This window comes from Castanea sativa, chromosome 9, assembly GCF_040712315.1.
Source record: "Castanea sativa cultivar Marrone di Chiusa Pesio chromosome 9, ASM4071231v1".
Classification (NCBI taxonomy): Eukaryota; Viridiplantae; Streptophyta; class Magnoliopsida; order Fagales; family Fagaceae; genus Castanea; species Castanea sativa.
In genome coordinates this window covers 41,927,892-41,949,836 of record NC_134021.1, presented here as the reverse complement: position 1 = coordinate 41,949,836, position 21,945 = coordinate 41,927,892, and the positions used below count along the sequence as shown (strand labels likewise).

General features: G+C 33.2%; 3 pseudogenes; all 3 read left to right on the top strand.

Moving 5' to 3' along the window:
• Window positions 1–75: 75 nt before the first annotated feature.
• Window positions 76–2,945, top strand: LOC142610059 (glucan endo-1,3-beta-glucosidase, basic isoform-like; annotated as a pseudogene).
• Window positions 2,946–11,026: 8,081 nt separating this feature from the next.
• On the top strand, window positions 11,027–12,220 carry LOC142610992 (glucan endo-1,3-beta-glucosidase, basic isoform-like; annotated as a pseudogene).
• A 677-nt stretch (window positions 12,221–12,897) lies between these two features.
• Window positions 12,898–16,023, top strand: LOC142610047 (glucan endo-1,3-beta-glucosidase, basic isoform-like; annotated as a pseudogene).
• Window positions 16,024–21,945: the final 5,922 nt, after the last annotated feature.

The window sequence follows — 21,945 nt, the reverse complement described above, 5'->3', positions numbered from 1 at the left end:
ATAAAAATAGTGTTGGAAGCATAATTGCTTTCAATCCAAGCTCTTAGTCTATGTTTCTCTTCTATGTTTTTGTCAATGGATAAATCTTATTCAACTGGGAACAGCCCTTCAATGATGTCCTTAATGCTAATGTTTATGATGCGAATGGCTAGCCTAGACATAATAGGTCCCTCTTTCTCTCTCCCTCTCTCTCACTCCTTTTGCACGTTATACATTAAGCTCCCAAATCAAAACTAGTCAAAGTAAATAATTCTTCTGGAAGCACACCATTTGCCACAACTTGATGTGTGGTCGACTATGAATGGTAATAAATCCACCACCTTTTCTCCACCACTACAGTCAACCACTCAAGAGTTGTGGCAAAAGTTGTCCCTAGACCTTTTTACAAAATAAAACCTCTATAAAATCACTTTATAAATTCTCATAAACCATACATATTCCATGTATTGCTTGAACAATTTCGATAAGTGGAGATCACAAAAAATTTCACAATAACTTAAGTGACAGGTAATGATTAATATATGATAAAGTAATGCCAATTATGTTTCTATATGAAATTATACTAATCATAACCTATCACCTCAAAAGTTGTAAGAAAAAAATTGTGAAATCATTTGTGTATGCAGCATTATTAGAACATTTAACATGTATGACGTGAGAGAAAATCTTAGAAAACCAAGAATTTGGTAACATGGACTCTATTCTTGTGCATTTTATGCCAAATGTTACCTTAGTAAAAACAAATTTAATATCCAATTCTAGTCATGTTTTTAGTTTGTTTATAAAGCATAATAAAACCATGATTTTGAATATTTTATAAACTTATAGAGAAAATAATTTTTAATCATCTTGATATTTGTTTAGCATGATAATGACAAATACGTGGGTAATATATATTAAATGTCTCTCCAATTATAAATTTGGTAAAACTGAGTCTGCATTATAAATTTGGTAAAAATGATCTCATAACATGCTATAGGGTATGATACTTTTACACTATGTTTGAAACAGAGAAAGATGGAGGGAGAGAGGAAAGTGTCGAATATACAAAAATTTATTGTATTATAGTCATCTTCCATTTTGCTCTCTTCTACTCTCCCATCTCCCACAATCCAAACATAAGGTTAAAGTCTAACTATACATGTAAATTTAATCATAAGTGTATATATGACAGTTAACTTGTAAAAGGCTGTAGGCCGTAGGCCCAACTTATTCTACTTGTATAGCACACATACTTGTACTACACACTTTACCTCCTATATAAATAAAGGAACTCATGTATATTTTATTACTTATGCAATACAATACAATTCATTCAGCATTTCTAACATGATATTAGAGTTAATGGTCTGACCTTTTCTCATCAGTCTTATTTCTCTTTGGTGTTGCTCCAAACTCACAGTCACTTCCGCCATCACAACTACCGCTGCAGCCATTCACTGTTGAATCTCTGACGTCTCTTAGTCATTGTCTCTGGTTCTGGACGTACAACTATCATCATTTAGGAGTTTCACACCACAAGGACCAATGCCATTATTTTCGCTGCCATGAATCTAGCCCAATTATGCTTTTGCAAGTACCATTGTGATCATCTTGCCCTAATCTACTCAATTGTGGAAGTCTTGCAGCCATTGAAGTCTTCACGCACCCTCACACGTCGCCCAAGCAATCTGCGTGAGAGCGCGCATATGACACAATGTCTTCTACTCCAAGTTGACATCACCTATGACGTTATCAGTGCCATGTCAGCCCTAACTTACGTTAGCATCCAGTCACCTACATATGTCATCTTGCTGACATCATCTCTGCTGACTTCTATGGACCGGCTCTAGTTGACTTTGATCGTTGACTTTTGCATGGTTGACCGTTGACTTTAATGCTAGAGTTGACTTTTTGCAATCAATGTGTTCCGTATCCAGTTTTTCACATAGATTTATTATGTACTTTGTGAGCATATGATGAAAATATGGTCAAGACACAAAATTTGACATGTTCTATTTTAATCAGCTGTCAAGATAGTTATTTGCCATGTAATGCTTGGCAACAACTTACTGTCCCCAGGAGAAGTTATAAATATGTACAAACAATATAACATCGGAAGAATGTGACTCTATGGCCAAAACTATGGTGCTTTCCAAGCCCTTAAAGGCACCAATATTGAGCTCATGCTTGGTGTCCACAATGAAGACCTTCAAAGCACTACTTCAAGCCAAGACTATGCAAACACATGAATCCAAAACTATGGAGATGTCAATTTCAGATACATATTTCAGTTGGCAACGAAATAAAGCCCAACGATCCATATGCACAATTTCTTTTCTCAGCCATGGAAAACATTCAAACTGTAATTTATAATGCTGACCTTGGATATAAGAATATTAAAGTCTCCACTCCCAATTATCAAGCTGCCCTTGCAGAGTCCTATCCTCCATCAATAGGCTCCTTCACGTATAAGTACCGATCACTTCTTGATCCCATCATAAGCTTCTTAGTGAAGCATAAGTACCCATTACTCGTTAACATGTATCCATACTTTAGCTACATTGGCAATATTCAAAACATTCGTCTTGAGTATGCTTTTTTAACTACCCCCTCAGTTGAAGTGCAAGGTGGTGAACATGGATACCGAAACATTTTTTATGCCATTTTTGATGCCTTTTACTCAACATTAGAGAAGGCCAAATGGGGGGTCTTTGAAAATCGTTGTGTCCAGAGACTGGTTGGCCCTCTGAAGGGGGACCAGCACAAGTTTTGAATATGCAAGCACTTACAACTCAAATTTGATTAGGCATGTCAAGGGAGGGACTCTAAAGGGACCCAACGGGCCTATAGAAACTTACATGTTTGCCATGTTTAATGAGAATTTGAAGACTCCTAATTATGAGAAAAACTTGGGGCTCTTTTCTCCAAACAAACAGCCTAAATTCCAAATTAAGTTTAGTTAAGAATAGCACTAGCTATTTCACTTTGGAATAAGGATAGCTTTTATGTGTATTATAGCTATAAATAAGACTTACTTGTTGTTCCTTTTCATGGCAGGCAATCAAGTTTATGTATATATCCAAGATATGAAAAATAGTCTTAATAAAATTTTGTTCTTATCAAAATATGATAATCTCTTTTGTATGTTTGCATATTAATTTGGTACAATACCACATTCACTTTATATATTCAAAATTATACGTGAATTAAAGTTCTATCATCTTAACGTAAAAAAAAAAAAGAGGGTTCTGTCAAATTCATAGTTTTACATATTAAGACCAAGGCCTTTGTTTCTTAATCTGTTTGGAAAATTTTACGGCATCCTGCATAGTCTATTAACTCAAATACATTATGGAAAACTTTAAAACGGCCACAAAGAAATCAGGGTGCTTCTCTTCCATGGTAGAAAATGTTTTCACATGATTTGTCATAAGAACACATGTTTAAAAAAAAAAAAAAATTTGATTGGATTTGTTTATTTGAGTTTGTATTGTGCATGTGTGTCAAATCCCACTATAGATGTTTATTAGATGAATTATGGGTTTATAAGTGATTACAAGGAATCCTAATTTCATATTGACTAGTCTTTTGAAAAATATGACTAGATTAAATTGAATTGAAAGTTTTGATTTTATGTTTTTGGAAGAGATTTTTGAAGGGAAGGGGAAGAGGTTTTGAAGGGATTTAAAGAGGGTGAGATATCTTTCAATTCCAAATCCTTCAAATTGGGAAATTTGGAGGGGAGGAGAGGGTTATATATATAAGTGGAACCCTCTGAGTATGAATAAAATTCATTTAAGTCCTCTAATTTTATTTTTGTTCAATTAAATTTTCTAAATTTTAAATTCATTCAATTCAAGCATTTCATCCATTTTTTTCTTTTTTAAATTCCATTGAGAATTTATTTTTCTCACATGAAAAAAATCTATAAAATTAATAGAAGAATTTTATAGATTTTTTATGTGAGATTTTTTTTCAAAATTTTTTTTTCATTAGTTAATTGCATATTTAATCACAATATTTTTAACAAAATTGGATTAGAAGCCTGAATTTAATAAATTTCAAATTTAAATAACTTAATTGAACGAAAGTAAAGTTAAAAGATAAAATGAATTTAATTCAAACTTTGAGATACAATTTACATTTTAACCAACAAAAATTGAATTGTCAATTTTATCTTTATAAATATATATTTCTTTAAATTGAACAAAAGAAGAAAAAAAAAGTATGTCAATTGTTTAGATGACTTATTATTTCATCTCCCACTGCTAATAAAACCACTCCCCTCTCCTCTCCTCTCCTTCCAAACTGTCAAACACAATTTTTTCCTCTTCATAAACTCAACCCCACACTCCATCCATCAAGAAAGAAGGTGAACAAGTATGTGATTCCACCAACAATGAGGAGCATAGGATATTGCAAGAATGCCATGAACCCAAAGTCATAAATCTTTTAGTCAATTTTCTTATCTTTTGCCTTTGTTTCTTGAGAAAAATTCTAGATTTTTACCCTATGGGGTTTCCGCAATGATGTTGCTTGAAGTTCCTCCTTGTTTTTCTTGTGTTTTCATAGGTCTGCAATGATTTCTTGATGCATGTGACCTGTTCTTGATGGGTCTTGATTATATTTCGATAAATTTGCACGGAGGATTTAGGTTGCACTACTTGGTTGAACGCATTGGAAAATCTTGTTAGTCTTGGTTGCATTTCACATGCTTGATAAAATGCCACAAAGATAGAAAATCGTTGTTCTTTGAGAATTTATACATGAATTGTTCTGAAAACTTTTCATGAAATAAAATATTATTTTAAAGTCAAAGATCATTCTTGGCAATGTTGGACTTTTTGGTGACAAAGAATGCTCGTTACACTACTTGCACATGACTTTGATGAAACACGGTATTCCATGAAGTTTGATAGAAACCTTAACATGAGCCATCTTCTTATCTTATGAAATTTTTGATAATGTGACTTAATGAAGACACGTAGCCTTTTGCAAATGATAAATCTTGCAATGTAGTTGGTGTCATTAAGTGCAATACTTTACAATTGAGATTGAGGCATAACATATGCCTGCTGGTTGCATGATATATGTGTACAAGTCTTGGCATGATTTGAAATTATTTCAAATTGACTCCATCTCCATGAGTCATGTATTGTTGTGATGTCATTGATGGAATGACATGCTTGCATCAGTTGCATGATCATGATCTGCATGAGATAGAGCGTGCACTATATTGGAATCTCATACATAACTCGCTCTATCTTTGTCAAAGTAAGCCCAGACTTGCAAGAATCGAGGGTCCTTGTGCCATTCCTCTTCATGGTGGTGTAGGGCTTGTTCAGAAGTTGAAGCCAAGATTTGCGCAGCAGGTTTTGGATATTTCCTCGATGCTATCACTATGAAAGAAGATCATCGTCATGAGTAAGGATTTGATTAAATTTAGTGCTCCAGCAGAATTAATCTGGGAAACCACCAATAACTTTCACTTTTTAAATGTAGGCAAGGTAACTCTGTACCTGATGACTTCACACTAATCTTTGGCATCAAGATTGGTGGTCAATCTTGCAAAATTAATAGTCCTAGTTATTTTGGTTTTAGGGTCGCGTTTTTTTTTATTGAGTTATATGTAATATCTTATTAGAGAATTGTCAAAGGAGGAGATTGCTAGGACTTAGGTTGTGCTGCAAAATTCCATGTGCCAAAATAGGTAATCATTGCAAAATAAGTTAGGTCAATTTTAAAATTAGGAATTGCTAAAGATCTCAAGTTTTAGATGGTTCCCTCGACCTAGCTCGTGACTCACTTAAAAAAAAACTAGGCAGAGACTTTGCTCAACCTTTGCTCAAGTGAGATTACCAATTTTACAAATTGATTTAACCTAAACTTTTACCCTCTGATGAACGACTTTCAAAAGAGAGGATGTTGTACAAGGAGCATTCTAAGAAGCCTTCTTGCTCTGAGCCTAAATGGAGAAAATACTTCTCCCATTCTTTTCACATTGTGAACCTAAACTGATTTCCATCCAAAGAAACAGAAGTTCTTAACCTTTGTCAGTGAGTTCACTATCATACCGAAGTTTTGAATTGGTGCAAATGAGTTCATTCATGGGGGAGATTCTAATCTGCAGTGGGAGACAAATGGGTCATTTGCTTGGCTACACATCAATTCTAAGTTTGCAAAGTTTTGTAAGTATAGGCTGGTAGTAAGAATCGTTATCTTATAGTGAAACTTCATGTGGGATTGGTTATCCGAAGTGGATTTTCTTTTAAAAGTTCTAGACAAGTTTTCCACTCATCATGAAAATTCTTATGTCATATTTTTGCTTTATTTTATTGCTTTTGGATTGTGGTGATATTCATGTCGGTGTTTTATCATTGTCATTGTTAAATTGTTAATGATTAATTAGGATACAAGTGGAAAAAATGCGATAATTAGATTACTGGGATGAATATTGTATTTTTCAGTATATATATCCATGATCCTTGAAATTCGTTTAGTTAATCTTCATAAAAAAATTTATAAGGAAAACTACATGATTAATGTGTTTACTTTGATTTTTTTTTTTATTTTATATTATGTTTATCCTTTGTTATTTGCACCTCATATATCTGTAGTTGGATTTTTCATTTCCTAGGAAAAAAATCTAATTCACGGAGGAAGAGAGCCCATTTTTGTATAGCTTGGAAGCCTATTGTGTGATAGCTGAAACTGTAATACAGTACTACGTACACTAATTGTTGTGTACTATATAGTATAATTTGATTGTTATAATAGGGGAAAGAGGATGTGAACCCTAGATGTCTCCACTAAAAACATCAGAAGATGTCAATCAATTAAACTACAAGGCTCTTAACAAACAAATGTTAATTACTTTTTTGAAAAAGGAATACATTAATTTTTGACAATGAATAAACTTTCCTTCTATACAAAGAAAACTTCAAAAAAGTAATCAAGTCAACTTCTTTTTCATGCCATGAAAAGTTGAAAAGTCAAACAGGACCCAAGTCCAAATAGGAATTTGTTATAATGGCTTTAATGTATCTACATTATAAGCACCTTGCCCATAACAAGTCTACTATTAGCCAATTCTTAAAGTAGGTGGCAAACAATATATCGTGCACTCCAGCCACTATAATCATGTATATCTACTAAGCCACCTATTTAGTTTTAGTGTATGTGAGAGGGCCGCATCATTGTTTTCTTGCCTTGTGTCATTGGTGAAAGTTTAAGGCAAACTGTGGGATTTGGGTTTCTTGAAATAGTTATTGTGCTACTATTGTAGTCTTGCTTGAATTTTTTATTGTCTTGTGTCTTTCTTGAAATAGTTTGGATTCCTTGAGAAGAAGAGAGGATTATTAGAAGAAGAATTCTCCTAGGAGAAAATTAATTTTAGAAGAATAGCAATTTGATCATTCTATGGATTTTTTTTTTTTTTTAATCGATCATTCTATGGAGTTAAAAGAATACCCAGATGAGAGTAAGAGAGATCGTGCGTTGTAATTATTATTGAATATAGTGGATTTGATTTCTCTTTCCATGGAGATAGGCTACTTGTTAAACCACATAATTTCTTGCAATTTTTGTGTGCTTGGTGCTTTATTTGTCTTTTCTGTTATTTGCTCCAATCTATGAGTCTTATTGCACAACAGATACTAGAGCTTCTACTATTTGCACAAATGATATTTCATATTAGAGTTTTCACTATCACACAACTGTATCAGAGCTTCTGTTATTCAATGAGGACCTCGCAAAAGGCAACATGTTATAGTGAGAGATCATTTATATAGATAAACATTCTCATAACGCAATGTAGAAAAGCCTAAATTTTCCAAAGGGAGGACAAAGTCCAACAAAATAACAACCAATTTGACGAGCTCTAAGTGATGCACTTGGTTGCCATAAATAATTTTGTATAACTTAATTTCCATGGACCAATTTGACGAGCTCTAAGTGATGCACTTGGTTGCCATAAATAATTTTGTATAACTGAAAAAAGAATTTAAAAATCTTGAATTTTCTATTTTACCCCCCACTTGTATACCCCCTCTAATAGGAAATTTGAAAAAAAAATAATCTTTTATTTCAAGATTTTTAAATTATATATTTCAATCATCTAGGGAGGTTAGTGTCAATAGTTTGTAATTTATGGGAGGAGGGTTTCTAATTAAAAATTAGAGGAGAGGTGAGTGTAATATAAAAAATTTAAAAAAAAAATCCTTAGGGAGGGTCAGTGAAAATTTTCCATAATGCATATTAATTAAATCTAATTACTATTTGGTTTTCGGCCCATATGACTATAGTGGACTTGGTGGAAATTAGCATCCACTCTCTTTGCTTTCCCACTTATTTTCTACTCATTTAAACAATAGAAAAACTTTTAATCTTGACACGGTTTTTATTCGTTCTCTCTCTCTCTTTTCTTTCCTACCAAATAAAGCGTAATACAAAATAAATAAAATTTGCTAAAAATGTGTTACTATATATCCTTTTGTTAAATTGAGGGGTGGAGACCCCAGATCCTAAATGTTGCTATTGAGAACGTCAGAGGTGTGCCAATTGCCGAATGGTCTTTGATAAGAAAAATTATTCACTTCCATGGGAGTACTCCCTTGGTAACAAGGAGTCCTTGTAGAAGCAACATTCTTTTACATCTAATAGCACGACAAGTGATCCAAACTTTGCACATGATACAAATAAAATTGGAAAATGATTGATTGTAGAAATGAAAGACACAGTACATCCATTAAATGTTGCATAGATGTAAAAACATAGGAACAAGATCATCTTTATTTAATGGGTTCTAGTTAGCTCAACTAGTAAAATCTCTGATGGTTGTATAAGAGATCTAGGGTTCAATCCCCGCCTACACCAAAAACTGATTGATGTCTTGGTTTGATGATAAAAAGCGATCATCAGAAGCAGATGTCATAGGTTGAAACTCTCTAAAAAAAAATATCATCTTTATTTAACAGTGTACAATTTTCATACCATAAGACTAGATATACTTTTAGATTTATAATATTTAATTTAAACCATAAATTAAATGATCTATTTCAAATACCATCCAATTGGAAAGCCCTATGCGTCCATCACATAAACATGTAAATTTCCATAGGAAGGCAACCAATAAGACTGGTTGTCTCAAATAAAACCAAACACAGACAATTCAAAGCCATTGGGAGAAATTTCCACAAACTAATGAGCAGTTAGATGTGCCTTGAATGATGCAAGTTGGTACGTGTACAACTTGGTTCACGTAGAGTGCCCGACCAACAAAAATGTAGAATGTGGATATAGTTATAGTCACTCAAAAAAATATATAGTACAAGCATCCATCTATATCTCTCACTTTATAAAAGGGCAGCTGAACAATGGTATAAAGCATGGTTGGCTATCTTAGCTTTTTGTTTCCAATTCCTTCCATATATAGTTTTCTCAATGGCAAAATCTGGTCGTGCTGGTAAAAGCCCTTCCATCATCTCCACAATAATGTTGGTGCATGGGCTGCTAATGGCTACCCTAAGCACAACAGGTCTCTCTCTCTCTCTCTCTCTCTCTCTCTCTCACATATTGATACATGATTTTAAAGTCTTTTACAGCCCAAATCAAATGCTTTTGTGTCTTAATTAACCCAAGGTTGAGGAGCTGTGATATTGTCACACACCCACAGTGTACTGCCTGGCCTCTTGCACCCCCATGTGGGTTCTATGTTGTTGTGAGAGGATGTACACTTATTAATACACCATATAGTACTATCCCTGGAACTATAGGAGTAGAAAGTAGAAACCACCAATGTTGAAGGGCTCCTAAATCAATTAATGTTGCCCTCTAGGCAATAGATTTTCCTTTGAGCTAAGCTTGATTGAACCAACCTTAGTCCAATCTCCACAAATCGGTCTTGGTCGTCATGTCATTTTTAGAATTGAAGCACGTTCACGTTGCATGCTCACCAAAAGGAGCCTAGAATGTAATAATAGCATTTAATTAAGCGCCACTCTAATAGTTGTCTTTAGAGTGAGCACCTAATAAAAGGAAGTCATTAAATTACTTCTCTTAAATGAGCCACAACTAGCCTTCTAAGCATTTAAATTAATTAAGAACTACCCCATTAGTAGTATTTAGCTCTATGCGTGTGTGTGTGTGTGTGTGTGTGTGCGTGTGTGTTTTTTTTGGGGGGGGGGGGGGGACCTTTTTTCATTTGTTTTATTTGGTGTTGTCTCTCTCTCTCTCTCTCTCAAAATAATGGGATGAGAAAGAAGGGAGAGGGGAGTCCAATAAAATCATGTGTAGAACTATGATATTTTACCAAGTGATATAGGACAACATATGGGGTTTAATGTTTATCATTTGTTAATTTTTTAATTTTTTATATAATTATTGCTATCTTAGAATAGAGGATTTTATTTTCTTGATTCTAGGTGTTTTTAAGGGTCTGCTAGTCAAAATATAATCATATTACTTGAAAAATAAGTTTTCTTAAGCATTTAAATAGGCATATAATATGTAAACAAAAATTTAGGTCAGAATTTCATGAATAAGAATTTCAAAAATATTTTTCTCATTTCTTTCCGTTGAATTCTAGTTATTCATTGTGGATTCAACTGGGAAGTTAGAAGACAAAATAGTCAATTCATTGTTGTGACAAGTGGCAATAATCAGTTGAACAATTGAAAATGTCCATGATTACTTAATCATATGGTATATCTTGTAGAAAATGCTAAGCTAGTCCATATTTTTATTACAATAAGTTTACACATTAATGTGATTGGTGGATTTTAACAACTTAATAAAAAAAATATTTGAATTATTATTTTTTATAATAACGCATCAGTTTGTAAGTGCGTAAGCATATTTCTAACATCGCTATTATTATCCAATGAATCTTTCACTTTTAATATATTATTATATTATGCCAGCCTACAAACCCAATGAATCTTCTACTTTCAATATATTTATAACGTTCTTGTCCTGAGTCCCTGACTAAGATAAAGTGCGTAAGCATATTTATGTATGTAAAACCGTTGATTTCTTGTCTAATCTAATGCAGGTGCCCAAGTTGGTGTTTGTTACGGAATGCTTGGTAACAACCTACCACCACCAACAGAAGTTGTAGCTCTCTATAGACAAAACAACATCCAAAGAATGAGGCTCTATAATCCAAACCAAGATGCTCTCCGAGCCCTTGGAGGCTCCAATATTGAGCTCATGCTAGGCCTTCCAAATGACAAACTTCAAGAGATTGCTTCAAGCCAAAATAATGCAAATACTTTGGTCCAAAACAATGTGAAAAACTTTGGAAATGTCAGATTCAAATATATTGAGTTGGAAATGAAGTAAAGCCTGCAGATTCATTTGCACAGTTCCTTGTCCCCGCCATGCAAAACATTCAAAATGCAATTTCTAGGGCTGGACTGAACCAAATCAAAGTTTCCACTGCCATTGACACTGGAGTCCTTTCATCAGATTCTTTCCCTCCATCTAAAGGCTCATTCAGAGCCGATTATAGGCCAATTCTTGATCCTGTCATTCGCTTCTTAGTGAACAATGGGTCCCCATTACTTGTTAACTTGTACCCATATTTTAGTTACATTTATAACACCAAAGACATTCGTCTTGACTATGCTCTTTTCACAGCTCCTTCACCTATTGTGAATGATTCCCCGCTAAGTTATCGCAACCTTTTCGATGCCATTCTTGATACTGTTTACTTGGCTTTAGAGAAGGCCGGCGGGGGATCGTTGGTGATTGTTATATCAGAGAGTGGTTGGCCTTCGGCTAGTGGAACAGCAACAACACTTGATAATGAAAGAACTTACATTACAAATTTGGTTCAACATGTGAAGGGAGGGACACCAAAGAAGCCCGGAAGGCCTATTGAAACTTATTTGTTTGCCATGTTTGATGAGAATAACAAGACTCCAGAATTTGAGAAATACTAGGGGGCTCTTTTCTCCAAACAAACAACCTAAGTTCCGAGTCAATTTCAGTTAAGAAGAGGGCTTTATTAAGTGCATCAAGGAATAAGAGCAACTTATTATGGTGCATAACAATTATTATTACAATAAGTAAGAGTTTTTGCTAACTCACAATAAATAAGAAGTAATCACCTCGCAGACAATAAAGATGAGTGCAATATCTCTAATGTAATGTTTAGGTATGTTTCATTGATGTATTTTATATCTGCAAAATATTATTTCAGAGCTTGTTGGATTGACTAGTGTTTTGTTGCTTTTTGGTTGGGCCTAGAGTTATATGTATTTTTCATAACATAAGATGAACTATTTGTGTACGTTAGTTATTATCATAGCATATGCAAATTGAAAATCTCAAAATCAAAATGTTAGTGATACGCGAATTCTAACAATTAGCTCAATTAGTAAAATCTCTTATTATTGTATAAGGGATCTCGAAATATACCTATGCTAAAAAGAAACTTTTTGGCTTCTTGACTTGATGAGAAATAAAAATCACCATAGAGTAAATGCTGTAAATTTTAAATTCTATCACACAAGAACTAATATTAGAGCTTCTGTTACCTCGTAGAAAGGCAACCGGTTATGATGAGATAGTTCATTTCAATATGTAAACATTCTCAAATCGCAAGGTAGAGAAGCCTAACATTTTTAAGAGGAAAGACAATGTCCAAAATAACAACCAGTTAGACGAGCTTTAAGTGATGAACTTGGTTGTCGTAGATAATTTTGTGTTACTTAATTTCTATGGAGTGCTTGAAGGGTTAAATTGTGGTGGCATATAACTATTAAACAATCCATTTCCATGGAGGGCTTGACTAGCTAGTCACTCAAAAATCTCAATCTCAAGCACAAGCATCTCTCTATAAAAATAGTGTTGGAAGCATAATTGCTTTCAATCCAAGCTCTTAGTCTATGTTTCTCTTCTATATTTTTGTCAATGGATAAATCTTATTCAACTGGGAATAGCCCTTCAACGATGTCCTTAATGCTAATGTTTGTGATGCGAATGGCTAGCCTAGACATAATAGGTCCCTCTTTCTCTCTCCCTCTCTCTCACTCCTTTTGCACGTTATACATTAAGCTCCCAAATCAAAACTAGTCAAAGTAAATAATTCTTCTGGAAGCACACCATTTGCCACAATTTGATGTGTGGTCGACTATGAATGGTAATAAATCCACCACCTTTTCTCCACCACTACAGTCAACCACTCAAGAGTTGTGGCAAAAGTTGTCCCTAGACCTTTTTACAAAATAAAACCTCTATAAAATCACTTTATAAATTCTCATAAACCATACATATTCCATGTATTGCTTGAACAATTTCGATAAGTGGAGATCACAAAAAATTTCACAATAACTTAAGTGACAGGTAATGATTAATATACAATAAAGTAATGACAATTATGTTTCTATATGAAATTATACTAATCATAACCTATCACGTCAAAAGTTGTAATAAAAAAATTGTGAAATTATTTGTGTATGCAGCATTATTAGAACATTTAACATGTATGACATGAGAGAAAATCTTAGAAAACCAAGAATTTGGTAACATGGACTCTATTCTTGTGTATTTTATGCCAAATGTTACCATAGTAAAAAAAAAAATTAATATCCACTTCTAGTCATGTTTTTAGTTTGTTTATAAAGCATAATAAAACCATGATTTTGAAAATTTTATAAACTTATAGAGAAAATAATTTTTAATCATCTTGATATTTGTTTAGCATGATAATGACAGACACGTGGGTAATATATATATTAAATATCTCTCCAATTATAAATTTGGTAAAACTGAGTCTGCATTATAAATTTGGTAAAAATGATCTCATAACATGCTATAGGGTATGATACTTTTACACTATGTTTGAAACAGAGAAAGATGGAGGGAGAGAGGAAAGTGTCGAATATACAAAAATTTATTGTATTATAGTCATCTTCCATTTTGCTCTCTTCTACTCTCCCATCTCCCACAATCCAAACATAAGGTTAAAGTCTAACTATACATGTAAATTTAACCATAAGTGTACATATGACAGTTAACTTGTAAAAGGCTATAGGCCGTAGGCACAACTTATTTTACTTGTATAGCACACATACTTGTACTACACACTTTACCTCCTATATAAATAAAGGAACTCATGTATATTTTATTACTTATGAAATACAATACAATTCATTCATTATTTCTAACATGATATTAGAATCAATGGTCTGACCTTTTCTCATCAGTCTTATTTCTCTTTGGTGTTGCTCCAAACTCATAGTCACTTTCGCCATCACAGCTACCGCTGCAGCCATTTGCCGTTGAATCTCTGACGTCTCTTAGTCATTGTCTCTAGTTCTGGACGTACAACTGTCGTCATTTAGGAGTCTCACACCACAAGGACCAATGCCATTATTTTCGCTACCATGAATCTAGCGCAATTATGCTTTTGCAAGTACCACTGTGATCATATCTACTCAATTGTGGAAGTCTTGCAGCCATTGAAGTCTTCACGCACCCTCACACGTTGCCCAAGCAATCTGCGTGAGAGCGCACGTATAACACGATGTCTTCTACTCCAAGTTGACGTCACCTATGACGTTATCAGTGCCATGTCAGCCCTAACTTACGTTAGCATCCAGTCACCTACTTATGTCATCTTGCTGACATCATCTCTATTGACTTCTATTGACCGGCTCTAGTTGACTTTGATTGTTGACTTTTGCATGGTTGACCATTGACTTTAATGCTAGAGTTGACTTTTTGCAATCAATGTGTTCCTTATCCAGATTTTCGCATAGATTTCATTTTTGCAGTCCGTTTTTTCATATTTTTCTTCTAAATGAAGAACAAGGAAATGTCTTCTTCTTGTCACAATAATCATCGTCGACAATCCAACAAACTATTTTGTAATTTTTGCAAACGTCTTGGCTATAATATTGAGGCTTGCTATCGTCACCGACAATCCAACAAACGATTTGATTTTGAATTACTAATTTGAAATGTTATGATAAATAAACTTAAATTTCAACACTATATGAATCAGGTAGTTATTGACCGTAGATTTATTATGTACTTTGTGAGCATATGATGGAAATATGGTCAAGGCACAAAATTTGACATGTTCTATTTTAATTAGCTGTCAAGATAATTGTTTGCCATGTAATGCTTGGCAACAACTTACTGTCCCCAGGAGAAGTTATAAATATGTACAAACAATATAACATCGGAAGAATGCGACTCTATGGCCAAAACTATGGTGCTTTCCAAGCCCTTAGAGGCACTAATATTGAGCTCATGCTTGGTGTCCATAATGAAGACCTTCAAAGCACTGCTTCAAGCCAAGACTATGCAAACACATGGATCCAAAACTATGGAGATGTCAATTTCAGATACATACTGCAGTTGGCAACGAAATAAACCCAACGATCCATATGCACAATTTCTTTTCTCAGCCATGGAAAACATTCAAACTGTAATTTATAATGCTGACCTTGGATATAAGAATATTAAAGTCTCCACTCCCAATTATCAAGCTGCCCTTGCAGAGTCCTATCCTCCATCAATAGGCTACTTCACGTCTGAGTACCGATCACTTCTTGATCCCATCATAAGCTTCTTAGTGAAGCATAAGTACCCATTACTCGTTAACATGTATCCATACTTTAGCTACATTGGCAATATTCAAAACATTCGTCTTGAGTATGCTTTTTTAACTACTCCCTCAATTGAAGTGCAAGGTGGAGAACATGCATACCGAAACATTTTTTATGCCATTTTTTATGCCTTTTACTCAACATTAGAGAAGGCCAAATGGGGGGTCTTTGAAAATCGTTGTGTCTAGAGACTGGTTGGCCCTCTTAAGGGGGACCAGCAACAAGTTTTGAATATGCAAGCACTTACAACTCAAATTTGATTAGGCATGTCAAGGGAGGGACTCTAAAGAGGCCCAACGGGCCTATAGAAACTTACATGTTTGCCATGTTTAATGAGAATCTGAAGACTCCTGATTATGAGAAAAACTTGGGGCTCTTTTCTCCAAACAAACAGCCTAAATTCCAAATTAAGTTTAGTTAAGAATAGCACTAGCTATTTCACTTTGGAATAAGGACAGCTTTTATGTGTATTATAGCTATAAATAAGACTTACTTGTTGTTCCTTTTCATGGCAGGCAATCAAGTTTATGTATATATCCAAGATATGAAAAATAGTCTTAATAAAATTTTGTTCTTATCGAAATATGATAATCTCTTTTGTATGTTTGCATATTAATTTGGTACAATACCACATTCACTTTATATATTCAAAATTATACGTGAATTAAAGTTCTATCATCTTAACGTCAAAAAAAAAAGAGGGTTTTTTCAGATTCATAGTTTTACATATTAAGACCAAGGCCTTTGTTTCTTAATCTTTTTGGAAAATTCTATGGCACCCTGCATAGTCTATCAACTCAAATCCATTATGGGAAACTTTAAAACGGCCACAAAGAAATCAGGGTGCTTCTCTTCCATGGTAGAAAATGTTTTCACATGATTTGTCATAAGAACACATGTTTTTATTTTTTAAATGAATTTGATTGGATTTGTTTATTTGAGTTTGTATTATGCATGTGTGTCGAATCCCACATTAGATGTTTATTAGATGAATTATGGGTTTATAAGTGATTACAAGGAATCCTAATTTCGAATTGACTAGTCTTTTGAAAAATATGACTAGATTAAATTAAATTGAAAGTTTTGATTTTATGTTTTTGGAAGTGATTTTTGAAGGGAAGGAGAAGAGGTTTTGAAGGGATTTAAAGAGGGTGAGATATCTTTCAATTCCAAATCCTTCAAATAGGGGAATTTGGAGGGGAGGAGAGGGTTCCACTATATATATATATATATATATATATATATATATATATATATATATATATATATATATATATATATATATATATATATATATATATAAGTGTATCTTTAGTAAGAATCTGAAGCTTTACTAGGGAACCAGTACAGTCTTAGCAGGAAATCAAAGCAACTTTAAGATAATTATTTTACTAGTTTTGGCTACTTATGCCAACAATGTTAATTTTCTCCATATATATAAATATATATATGAACCCTTTGAGTATGAATAAAATTCATTTCAGTCCTCTAATTTTATTTTTGTTCAACTTAGTCTTCTAAATTTTAAATTTATTCAACTCAAGCATTTCATCCTTTTTTTTTTTAATTTCCATTTTAAATTTATTTTTCTCACATGAAAAAAAATCTATAAAATTAATAAAAGTATTTTATAGATTTTTTATGTGAGATTTTTTTTCAATTTTTTTTTTCGTTAGTTAATTGCATACTTAATCACAATATTTTAGTAAAATTGGATTAGAAGCCTAAATTTAATAAATTTGGAATTTAGATAACTTAATTTAACGAAAGTAAAGTCAGAAGATAAAATGAATTTCATTCAAACGTTGGGATACAATTTGCATTTTAACCAAAAAAAATTGAATTGTCAATTTTATCTTTATAAATATATATATTTCTTTAAATTGTACAAAAGAAGAAAAAAGAAGTATGTCGGTTGTTTAAATGTCTTTATTATTTCATCTCACACTACTAAAAAAACCACTCACCTTGCCTCTCCTCTCCTCTTCCTTCAAACTTTCAAACACAATTTCTTCGACAAAATTTGCCAAATAATGTCTTTAGAAAAATTTTAGGAAAGCAGTACTTCAAAGGAGTTATTTAATTAGTTAAACTGTTTTTGGAAGTCAAGTTTGGCAAACTCGAGTTTCAGCTGGAAGTTGAGTTTGACAAACTCGACTTCCAAGTAGGACGAAGTAGGATGCATCAATAATGCTTGGAAGTCGAGTTTGTCAAACTCAACTTCTAACCCAAACTCACAAACTCGACTTACAAAAATAGTCCAACAAACTAAAAAACTTCAAACATATGCTATTCACCCAAATTTTTTTTCTAAAAAAGTACTATTAAGCACATTTTGCCCAATTTCTTCCTCTTCATAAACTCAACCCCACACTCCATCCATCAAGAAAGAATGTGAACAAGGATGTGATTCTCACCAACAAATGAGGAGCATAAGCTATTGCAAGAACCCAAATTCATAAATCTTTTAGTCAATTTTCTTATCTTTAGCCTTTGTTTCTTGAGAAAAATTCTAGATTTTTACCCTATGGGGTTTCCACAATGATGTTGCTTGAAGTTCCTGCTTGTTTTTCTTGTGTTTTTATAGGTTTGCAATGATTTCTTGATGCATGTGACTTGTTCTTGATGAGTCTTGATTATATTTCGATAAATTTGCTCGGAGATTTAGTTTGCACTACTTGGTTGAACGCACCTGAAAATCTGGTTAGTCTTCGTTGCATATCACATGCTTGATAAAATGCCACAACGATAGAAAATCATTATTTTTTTGAGAATTTGTACATGAATTCTTCTTAGAATTTTGTTTGTTTTCAGTAAATAAAATATTATTTTAAAATCAAAGATCATTCTTGGCAATGTTGGACTTTTAGGTGACAAAGCTCATTACACTTATACGTGACTTTGATGAAACACAGTATTCCATGAAGTTTGAAAGAAACCTTAACATGAGCCATCTTCTTACCTTTTGAAATTTTTGATAACGTGACTTAATGAAGACACGTAACCTTTTCCAAATGATAAATCTTGCAATGTAGTTGATGTCATTAAGTGCAATACTTTACAATTGAGATTGGGGCATAACATATATATGCCTGGTTGCATGAGATATGTGTACAAGTCTTGGCACGATTTGAAATTATTTCAAATTGATTCCATGAGTCGTGTATTGGTGTGATGTCATTGATGGAATGGCATGCTTGCATCAGTTGCATGATCATGATGTGCATGTGATTGAGCGTGCACTATTTTGGAATCTCATACATAACTCACTCTGTCTTTGTCGTAGTAAGCCCAGACTTGCAAGAATCAAGGGTCCTTGTGCCATTCCTCTTCATGGTGGTTTAGGGCTTGTTCAGAAGTTGAAGCCAAGATTTGTGCAGCAGGTTTTGGATATTTCCTTGATGCTATCACGATGAAAGAAGATCATCATCGATCATGAGTAAGGATTTGATTATATTTAGTGCTCTAGGACTTGCACGGTTACACCTAATGACTTATACCTTTCACTTTTAAATGTAGGCAAGGTAACTTTATACCTAATGACTTCACGCTAATCTTTGGCATCAAGATTGGTGGTCAATCTTGCAAAATTAATAGTCCTAGTTTTTTTGGTTTTAGGGTCGCGTTTTGTTTTATTGAGTTATATGTAATGTCTTATTAGAGAATTGTCAAAGGAGAAGATTGCTAGGACTTATGTTGTGCTGCAAAATTCCATGTGCCAAAACAGGTGCAAATGAGGGTTGTAATCATTGCAAAATAAGTTAGGTCAATTTTAAAATTAGGAATTGCTGAAGATCTCAAGTTTTAGATGGTTCCCTCGAGCTAGCTCGGGACTCACTTAAAAAAAAACTAGGCAGATCGAGACTTTGCTCGACCTTTGCTCAAGTGAGAACCAATTTTGCAAATTGATTTAACCTAAACTTTTACCTACCTATAAATACGTACCCTTTGATGAACGACTTTCAAAAGAGAGGATGTTGTACAAAAAGCTTTCTAAGAAGCCTTCTTGCTCTGAGCCTAAATGGAGAAAATATTTCTCCCATTCTTTTCACACTGTGAACCTAAACTGATTTCCATCCAAAGAACAGAAATTCTGAACCTTTGTCAGTGAGTACACTATCATACTGAAGTTTTGGATTGGTGCAAATGAGTTCATTCATGGTGGAGATTCTAATCTGCAGTGGGAGACAAATCGGTCATTTGCTAGGTGACACATCAATTCTGACTTTGCAAAGTTTTGTAAGTATAGGCTAGCAGTAAGAATCTTATCTTATCGTGAAACTTCATGTGGGATTGGTTATCCGAAGTGGATTTTCTTTTAAAAGTTCTACAAAAGTTTTCCACTCATCATGAAAATTCTTGTGTCATATTTTTGCTTTATTTTATTGCTTTTGGATTGTGGTGATATTCATGTTGGTGTTTTATCATGGTCATTGTTAAATTGTTAATGATTAATTAGGATACAAGTGGCAAAAAATGCGATAATTAGATTACTAGGATCAATATTGAATTTTTCAGTATATATATCCATGATCCTTGAAATTCGTTAAGTTAATCTTCATAAAAAAAAAATTTTAAGGAAAACTACATGATTAATGTGTTTACTTTGATTTTTTTTTTATATATATATTATGTTTATCCTTTGTTATTTGCACCTCATATATCTGTAGTTGGATTTTTCATTTCCTAGGAAAAAAATCTAATTCACAGAGGAAGAGAGCCCATTTTTGTATAGCTTGGAAGCCTATTGTGTGATAGCTGAAACTGTAATACAGTACTACTTACACTAATTTTTGTGCACTATATAATATAATTTGATAGTTATAATAGGGAAAAGGGGATTTGAACCCTAAATGTCTTCACTAAAAATATCAGGAGATGTCAATCAATTAAACTACAAGGCTCTTAACAAACAAATGTTAATTACTTTTTTTGAAGAATAATACTTTAATTTTTGACAATGAATAAAGTTTCCTTCTATACAAAAAAAAACTTCAAAAAAGTAATCAAGTCAACTTCTTTTTCATGCCATGAAAAGTTGAAAAGTCAAACAGGACCCAAGTCCAAATAGGAATTTGTTATAATGGCTTTATTGTCACTACATTATAAGCACCTTGCCCATAACAAGACTACTATTAGCCAATTCTTAAAGTAGGTGGCAAACAATGTATCGTGCACTCCAGCCACTATAATCATGTATATATACAAAGCCACCTATTTAGTTTTAGTGTATGTGAGAGTGAGAGTGAGAGTGCCGCATCATTGTTTTCTTGTCTTGTGTCATTAGGAAAAGTTTAAGGCAAACTGTGGGATTTGGGTTTCTTGAAATAGTTATTGTGCTACTATTGTAGTCTTGCTTGAATTTTTTCTTGTCTTGTGTCTTTTGTTAAAGTTTAAGGTAAATCTTGGGGATTTGGATTCCTTGAGAAGAAGAGAAGATTATTAGAAGAAGAATTCTCCTAGGAGAAAATTAATTTTAGAAGAAGAGCAATTCGATCATTCTATGGATTTTTTTTTTTATAATCGATTATTCTATGGAGTTAAAAGAATACCCAGATGAGAGTAAGAGAGATCGTGCATTGCAATTATTATTGAATATAGTGGATTTGATTTCTCTTTCCATGGAGATAGGCTACTTGTTAAACCACATAATTTCTTGCATTTTTGTGTGCTTGGTGCGTTATTTGTCTTTTCTGTTATTTGCTCCAATCTATGAGTCTTATTGCACAAGAGATACTAGAACTTCTAGTATTTGCACAAATGTTATTTCATATTAGAGTTTTCACTATCACACAACTGTATCAGAGCTTCTATTATTAAATGAGCACCTCGTAAAAGGCAACATGCTATAGTGAGAGATCATTTATATAGATAAACATTTTCACAACGCAATGTAGAGAAGCCTAAATTTTCCAAAGGGAGGGCAAAGTCCAACAAAATAACAACCAATTAGACGAGCTCTAAGTGATGCACTTGGCTGCCGTAGATAATTTTGTATAACTTAATTTCCATGGACTAGTTAGGCGAGCTCTAAGTGATGCACTTGGTTGCCGTAGATAATTTTGGATAACTGAAAAAAGAATTTAAAAATCTTGAATTTTCTATTTTACCCTCAACTTGTATACCCCCTCTAATGGGAAATTTGAATTTTTTTTTTAAAAAAAATTTTTTATTTCAAGATTTTTAAATTATATATTTCAATCATCTAGGGAGGTTAGTGTCAATAGTTTGTAATTTATGGGAGGTGAGTTTCTAATTAAAAATTAAAGGAGAGGTGAGTGTAATATAAAAAAAAAAAAAAATCCTTAGGGAAGTCAGTGAAAATTTTCCATAATGCATATTA